Source organism: Telopea speciosissima, chromosome 7, assembly GCF_018873765.1.
Source record: "Telopea speciosissima isolate NSW1024214 ecotype Mountain lineage chromosome 7, Tspe_v1, whole genome shotgun sequence".
Classification (NCBI taxonomy): Eukaryota; Viridiplantae; Streptophyta; class Magnoliopsida; order Proteales; family Proteaceae; genus Telopea; species Telopea speciosissima.
Genome location: NC_057922.1, coordinates 63,770,552 through 63,779,290, shown reverse-complemented (window position 1 = coordinate 63,779,290; position 8,739 = coordinate 63,770,552). Strand labels below are relative to the sequence as shown.

General features: G+C 39.6%; 1 protein-coding gene across 7 annotated transcripts in view; it reads left to right on the top strand.

Annotated features, from left to right (window-relative positions):
* Window positions 1–1,949: 1,949 nt before the first annotated feature.
* LOC122669030 (polyadenylate-binding protein-interacting protein 4-like) overlaps window positions 1,950–8,739 on the top strand; it is a 56,101-nt gene continuing 49,311 nt past the window's right edge. For 3 of the 7 annotated variants that reach the window (XM_043865648.1, XM_043865644.1, XM_043865647.1), the window contains exons 1-2: window positions 1,951–2,201; window positions 2,749–2,798. The gene's annotated coding sequence lies outside the window, so the exon portion shown is untranslated. Of the gene's footprint in view, window positions 2,202–2,748; window positions 2,804–8,739 lie in introns of all 7 variants that reach the window. The other 4 variants (XM_043865651.1, XM_043865645.1, XM_043865649.1 and 1 more) reach the window with 4 other exon arrangements.

Below are 8,739 nucleotides of genomic sequence, written 5' to 3'. Positions count from 1 at the left end.
TTTAGCCATTAACTAACCTTAAAATACTAACGGACTTTGGCTAAGTGAAACCAAGTTTGAAAAGTAGGGGAGGTTTCAGTAATTGTCAGAAACACAGGGGAGTTCGCTGAATTGTCATAAAGGTCATGGGAGGTCAGAGTAATTTACTCTAAAAATAACGAAGATTTTCTTCACATGTAGGTTATTCTCTCCTGGTGATGTGACCATATGATTGGACTTTTGAATCATATTTCATAATTAACTCATACACCTATTGTTCATTGTCACAAATACCCTACTTGGGTTCAATATAGGGTTTAGTTGCTTATGGTGAGGGGATTAGGTGAAAGGAAACTAGGTCAGGTCCATTTTAAAACCTGCGCCTTTTTATCAAGATTTAAACTCTCGTTTAGGTCAACAATCCATGGGAGGATAAAAAAGAGATAGGAGACTCCCTCTTGTGTCATTGGGAGTTGTGTCCTTGTGAGGGAAACAAAGGGAGGGGAATCATTTAACACAAAGCAAAGAGGAAAGTTATGGTTCAATGTGGGTGAAGAGAAACCACCTTTGTGATCTCATAATGACTCTCCCCATATGAAAATTGTCCGAAAAATGCCCTTGGCACTGCTCCAAGAGTCTCATATAACTCCACCCCATATGAATAATGTATGAAGTGCCTTAGCATTGCTCTTAGAGTCTCGTCGAAGAGCCAGAACCTAGGGATGAAGACATTCTTTCTTAATCATGTGAAGGAAATCTTAGTCCCAAAATAAAAAATAAAAAATATTTATTATCAGTAATAATGACTGTGTAACTAACTCCAAAACATTTTAAGGAAGACAATTCTCCATGTTGCCAATGTAGGAGAATCTCTCCAGCCACACTAATGGAGTGTGGGAAATGATATCATCTACATGAGATCCACATAATGAGGGAGAATAGTGAAAATAGTTAAAAAAAAATCCATTTGAATGGGCATATGATACATTTTTTTTGGTGAATAGCATACGATACATTAATTGCAAGAGAAACTTGATCCCACATACTAAATTTTCCTTTACTTTGCAATCATAGATAAATAAAGATTATATTTAAAAAGTTTAATCACCAAATATACTTAAGAATTTTAAATATAATACACAATTATGATTATATATATGGGAAAAGGCTCTCTGAGCATAAGGCGTACACTACGCCTCCTCACATGTATTATTCTATAATTTTTTTAAAGGGAGAAAAACAATAATTTAAAAAAATAATACGAGGAAGTATAGTGTAACCTACTTGCTAAGAGAAACCTCTCCCTATCTATATATATAGGGAAGTAGTTTTCTATCCTGGAGTGTGGCTTACACCAACACTCCCATGTGTCTTACGTCTCTCCTCCTCAAAACAAGAAGGAATATGTGTCTTTTTATATGGAGAGGAGAGAGATAGACTCATGGGAGTGCTAGGCCACACTCCCAGACAGAGTTCTTTTTTCCATACATATATATTTGAAAAGTACAATCACGGCTAGTGTCATGCCCTTTCACTCTCTCCTTGTTAGTGACATGATATCCCCTCCAGTGCTCTAATTCATATAGTATAAAAAGTTCAAGCCTCACAGGCATTGTGACTGTCCTGCTCATGTCTTTCTAACTTATTTACTCGGAAGCTGCTGATGGAGGCAAAGTAAATTTGCAAAGTCGAGGCATGAGAAATGGAGCCAGCCTGCCTGGAGCTGGTTCTCATGTCTGGAGATATTTTTGATGCCCACAGAACACCCTTGTCTTTGTTAAACTTCCATTTAAGTCCTCATTTATTCAAGTTACTGGCTACCTGTTCGGTTGTTACAAATTCGCAACTTCCGAACTGCTTCTTTCATATTGATACCAGTTTCCGAACTTTACTCGGTTTTTTTTTTATTTTCATTTTAGCCCCATTTTTTATTTGAAATCCTTAAAAAGCCCCTATCCTTTTATTTCAATCCCCAAATCGATCGATGTCTCGATCATGCTCTTATTCTCTTGTTGCAGAGAGACATCGTGATTCTCCTCTGCTTGTTGGCCGTTTTTACCTTTGAAAACCCTAAAGAATCTTAACCTTTGTTCTAGCACTAGAGGAGGATATCTTCTCCACTACCCTTCTCCTGGAAGAAGAAGGGAAGAAACGAGATAAAAAAAATAAAGATTTTTTGAAGAAGAGGAATAGACAAATAAAGACTTTATTGAAGTTGTTTGGTAAGGATCATCTTCTTGGACCTAGTTCTTATGTTTTGATGCTTAATTCAGTTCATGTCCGCACTTGCTGTAAATTTCAGGAAATTTTGGAGAATGTTTTTGCATGTCCACTGTATCTGCTGCCAAAGTTACTTTGCTTCCATTTATACAGGTTTTTCCCATCAAGTTGTTTCTTTTTAAGTTCACATTTGTTTCAGAGCATTGAAACCACACGAATCTGTCGACATTAATTGTGTGTGTTAGTTGCTAATCCGCCGGACCAAAAATTGAGCTTTACATGTTCTATGGTTCCTTCTCAATTGTTATTCCTTTTCCGTTCGCCGTTTTTGGTGGGTATGTTTTTTGCTTTGATCCGCATTGGTGTTAATTGATCTTCAGTCGAAATGACTTTTTTTTTAATGTATTATTTTATTTTATTTTGGCTAACATGGTTTTGATTTCGGGGTAATGGATATATTTATACTTACTGGTGACATTCATCCAAAATTATCAAATTCTGTGCAATATTTCCTTATCTATCAAAAACGTCTCTCTTCTGTAATTCCAGATACTTTGTTCAACCTCAAGGGAGCTCGACCTGCAGCTTCTATTGGAAAGGTAGAGTTTGATACCTTACCTAGTAAATTTATTTTTGTGATAATAAGCTTGCCTGTACAGTATATACTGCTGGCCTGTTTCCAATGCAATATATTCAAGCATTTGTCACATAATGAAACAATATACAACATAAGGAAAAATGTGAGTTAAACTTTTTAAAGACTTGCTGTTTTAACTATTTTTTGTTATTTGCTTCAATGAGGAAGGAGATTGGAAAATGAATTGGCCCCATATGTCAGGAATATAGCTATTGCACTTATAATTGAAGTAGCAAATGTGGACTTTAATCTTATTTTGAAGTGTTTCGGGAACTTGGCAGAATGGGTTCTTTTTTCATGTATCCACCTTGTGTCTTTGAAAATACCCGAGCATTTAAATATATTCTTGTTGTTATAATATGAGAATAAGGGTAGATTTTTCCTATGAGCGTATTCTTGTAATTGTGCTCTATTCTCATCTATTATAAATAAAGAATGGCCTCTGTTAATATTGACAAGCCAATTATTCCCCATCAATTATCATGGTATCAGAGGAAGGATCCACCTTGGAATCCAAACCCTAACCACTGCCGCCATCTCCTCTCTTTGCTCTCCCTCTCTCTTGCCTATCGCTTCCCACCATCACTGCTCCCCTCGGTGGTGAAATCCTAAACCGCCGAGGGCCCCGTGCCCTCATTTTTTTTCTTCTTTCTATTGGGTTACTAGCGTATGGCTTGAGAGAACTTCTTCCACTTTCGATTTGTTTTTTTTTTTTTTCCAACTGATTGCTATAGTATCTTTATCATGCATTCATGCAATGGTTCAGCCACTGGTCACAGTTTCTCTTAACTGTAGCATGCATTAGTGGATCTTCATCAACCTGCGTATAACCCTAGATCAGTAACAATGTCGGATCTTACTATTGCATTAACTGAAACCGAAGGAGTGAGTTGTGGGACTCATGGTGATTTCCCTTCGTTATCTATAAGCTCTATCAGATTGGATGGGAGCAATTATTTGATGTGGTCTCAATCTTGTTACTTGTCTATTGACTCCTGCGGGTATATCAGGTACCGTACAACATGGTTCAAGATCTCGCTGTCCCAAGTTTCTGAGACGAAACCCATATGTAATTAGGGATGTAAATGAATAGTCGAAATCCGTTTCCGTATTCGTGTCCGTATTAGTTTAGCACTATCCGAATCTGTCCGAAAGCTAAACGGATACGAATACGGATAGGCTATAGCTATCCGAAAAGCTATATTTACATGTAAACGGATAAAATATCCGATCCGTATCCATGTCCGTATCCATTTAGCACTATCTGAATCCGTCCAAAAGCTAATCGGATGCGGATATAGCACTATCCGAGCCGAATCCGATCCGTTTACATCCCTATATGTAATACTGTATTGAACAGGTTTCAACATATTTCGACAATATTTTAAAAATTTCGATAATTTTGACCAAAAAATACCTAGCTTCGACCAATTTTAACCAATTTCAACCACCCCGGTTTCAACCAATTTTGACCCGCCCATGACATGCTGAGTTTTGCCCAAAAAATACCAGGTTTCGAAACCTAAGAAATCTCGGTTTCGGCTAGGGTAAAGACTGGCCTCGAAACCAAGATTTAGAATCTTGCTTTATAGGTGAAACCGAGAAGCCTACTATTGCTGGTCCATCTTAGAAAAATGGAGTTTGGATAACTCATTGGTAATGTCATTCCTCATCAATTCTATGCACCTCATATTTCACGCGGATATCTATTGTTGGATGCTGCTGCAAAGATTTGGAAAGCTGCCCAAGAGACATATTCCCAGGTTGGGAATGATGCTCAAGTTTATGAGCGGCCGAAAAAAGATTCATGTAACAAAACTCTCTGTCACAATACTATTTTGAGTTACATGGTTTGTGGAAGGAGTATTTCTATGTGGACTTTCAGGCTACTTGTTCTAAAAATACCACCAAATTCAAGAAGCATGAGGATAAGCTTTGGGTATATATTTTTTGGCTGGTCTTAAAATTGAGTATGACCAGATTCGTGCCCAGGTACTTAGCCGTGATCCCTTCCCAGACTTTGGAGCAATCCTATTCCCTGATTCAGTTGGAGAAAGTTGTCGTATTGCAATGTTGCAGCGCATGTCACAGGAGCATTTGGCTCTACACTTTGAGTTTGGTTCTCAGCCTCAGGGTGGTTTTACGTGTTCCAGTAATCGTCCCACTTCTGAAAGGGAACCTGTTAAGTGCGATTACTGTGGTAAAGAGCGACATACCAAGGAATATTGCTGGAAACTTCATGGCCGACCAACTACCTCCACCTCACGTGGTCGTGGTCGGTCCAGCCAGGGTCATGCTCACCACACTGAAATGTCTGACTCTACATCTGCCAACACTGGTTCATGCCTCTCCCAGGATGAACTGCTTACTCTCCGGCGTTTGATCACCAAGTTGTTGGAGCCTTCACCACCATTTGCATTTGCAGCTGCCCTGGTCACTTCTGACTCAAACCTTGCTCATTTAGCTATCCCCTTCGGTGGTCACTATGCCTCAGTCATATCCCGTCCTTGGGTAATTGGCTCAGGTGCTACTGACCATATGATGGGCTCTTCTAGTTTGTTCTTTCAGTACTCCTCTCCTTATTCAGGAAAAGACAGTTCGGGTTGCTGATGGTTCCCTCTCCTCTGTATCTGGAAAGGGTTCTATCCGTTGTCCGCCCCTATTATGTTTATCCTCCGTCTTCGTGACTTCTCTACAAATCTTCTCTCTATTAGTAGTCTCATTGCGGATTTGAATTGTAAAGTCACGTTCTATCCTTCCCATTGTGTTTTTCAGGACTTGGTGACAGGAAAAACGATTGGCTGTGGTATAGTGCATGGTGGTTTATATTTGCTTGAGGATGATCTCTCTTTAGTGTCCGTGATCACCAGTCAGGCTCATCAAACAGATTTGACTCCAACTGCTTTATCTGAGTTGCATCAATGACATTGACGATTGGGTCATCCTCCCATTGGTACTTTAGCTAAAGTTTTTCCTACTTTATTTCAGCAGTGTCCCTATTGATTTCTTTGTGATGCTTGTGTTTTTGCCAAGCAAACTCTTACTACTTATCCCAGTTTAAATAATAGAAGTGCTTCCCCATTTATTTTAATTCATGCTGATGTTTGGGGCCCTGCCCATTGTGTTTCGGTTTCTTGTTATCGTTGGTTCGTTACTTTTATTGATTGCCAGTCATGGACTACTTGGGTTTATTTGTCTCATCATAAAAGTGAGGTTTTTTGCTGCTTCAACTGTTTCACAACATGGTTCGGACCCAGTTTAACTCATACATTCATATTCTTCGTAGTGACAATGGTAAAGTATATATGGAGGGTTAATGTAGAAGGGGTTCAACTGTAAACTATTCTAAAGTACGATCGATAATAGTTGCAAATCAGAATTAGAAGGTAAGTGCTGCAGATCAATCAAGCCAGCAACAGGGTCCAAGACTGGGATTCAGTGGCCCTCTTAGAGGTCTGAAACAGCCCTCCAAATATCACCCTCGATGGAAGGAAGGATGCTGAGATCAAGGCCTTCGAATCAGTTGCAGGGGATAGAAAGGGTTGCAGCCGGCAGGTATGGAGATGGGATTTCTAGCCTTTGTGCAGCAACAGCAACTCCAACACTAGTTGGGATTGACTTCTGGTCCTTCTCAGATGTACCTGCAGCACACGGTTGATGTCACAAAGCAACAGCAAGCAGAACTCGATTGGGAGAAGAGATAATGAAGAAGAAGAGATGGAAAATAGAAGATAAGGGTGATAGGGGTTTTGGTTCTATCAGCCAGGCTCTCACCAGCCCTTCATCCTCACACTATAATAAAAAACTTTACCAAAGCAACATCAAATCAACTTCATTAATCGGTAGGGGGCTCCTAAGAGCTCATACATATTTATGGGCAGCTATTGCTTGCCTTACACGTAAGAGAAAATTAGAAACTTACAACAAAAGGAAACAAACTGAAAATAGAAACTTAAGCCTACTTTCTAAATATGAAAATAGAAACTAAACTTTGGTAGCATTAGGATAGAAGCTTTCTCCACTTGATGTGCCCACAAGATCTTCTAAAAAACATCCCCACACAGGGCAAATATGGTCTGTGACACTGTTTACGTGAACAGTGTTTGGTCTTTTTTTTCTTCATATTTCGATCTACATTAAGGGTCCTTTCCAATCATATCTTTCCGCATAGGCGATTATACATCAAACCAGTTATGTTGACGCCCTTGCTCAGAATGGTGTGGCGGAATCAAGGTACTAAAACTCAGAACTTGACCCCAACTCAACCATGGGAAAAACTAGTCGAGATCTCGGTCGAGTTGGTGCATTTATTTTTTTCAACTCAAAACCTCAACTCGGTGGGTTTTAGACCTAGTTTGGGTCTGAAATTTGGTATTCAGCCTATTTTAGGCCATTTAAACACAATGACATTATCAAATTTTGCAAAAACAAAGTCCAAATAGGAGTTTTACTTCGGACCCTAAGTTGGTAGGCGACGATGCACTAAAATACCCTACTCTACACATAATTTAGTAATAGAAAGCAAGCAAAACATTCAATTAATAGCTAAACAACTTAAATAAGCATTATAAATGTTAATGTGATGCATCAAACGATTTAACAATGTTACAACTATCATCACATAAACTGAGTTTGAATCAAGTATTCAGTCCCCAGTAGTGTCGCATAGTCTTCCCATGACGTAGTGTTGTTGCACTGTTGCATATAGTGCTCCACAACAAGCATATAAGAGTTGTCATCAGCATATGTGCAGCTGAATCCTTCAAATGTGTAGTTGAATCAACTCTCCCGTAGGTTACAACTTGAAATCCATAAGTAAAATGAGTCACAACCTTCAAATGGGGAATAAAATAGCTTTTGGACACAACTCGATCGAGAAATATCGAGTTCTGTCGAGTTAGATGACTTTTAAAGAAGTAGATGGGTTGAGATCTGGGTCGACCCGAGATCTCGGCCGGGAAAATGTAATTTGAGAACTTGTATACCAACTCGACTCGACCTCCCAAAAAAAGAGATCTCGGTCGAGTTCTTGCGAGATCTCGCGAGTTCTCGAACTATGGGCGGAATGCAAGAACCGTCGTCTCTTGGAGGTTGCTCGTTCTCTTATGTTTGAGATATATGTTCCTTCTCAGTATTGGAGTGAGGTGGTTTTGATTGCTACGCATCCTATTAACCAGATGCTTACACGGGTTTTGGATTTTCGATCTCCTCTTGATGTGCTCTAAGGATCATCTTACTTTATAGTTCCCTCCCAAAGTCTTTGGTTGTGTTTGCTTCGCAAGGAATGATCTCCTTCCTGGTAAACTCGATCCTAGGGGACTCCGGTGCATTTTTATTAGCTACTCAACAACCCAAAAAGGATATTAGTGTTACCATCCTCCTCCTTGCCTTGTGTTCGTTACTATGGATGTGGTTTTCCATGAGTCTGCAGCCTATTACTCCACTTTGGCAACTCTTCAGAGGGTGGATGCTACGCTTGGGGAAGAAGTGCCGCTTGTTTTCCTTATTGACAATTGTCCTTTGCCTCTGCCGGATCAATCCATTGAACAAGCAGATCCTTCTGTCCAGGGGAGACACGGGACATTGATACATGAGACACTGATCGACCAAATTTGCGAGTTTATGTTTGGTCTCATATACAGAAAATAGACACACCACCACTACTCCTACTATACCTAGCCAACCGCCAACCTTTGATCCAGGATCAACTCCGTCTGGTAATTATTTTTTTCCTTCTAGTGCTAATGATCCTTCCCTTGACTTACCTATTGTTGTTCGTAAAGGAAAGGGGATTGTACCCAACACCATATAGCTCAGGTTGTTTCGTACTGTTCCCTCTCTCTTTCCTATCAGGTTTTATGTCTTTCTTGTCCTCTGTTTCTATTTCTCAGATTGGCAGGAGG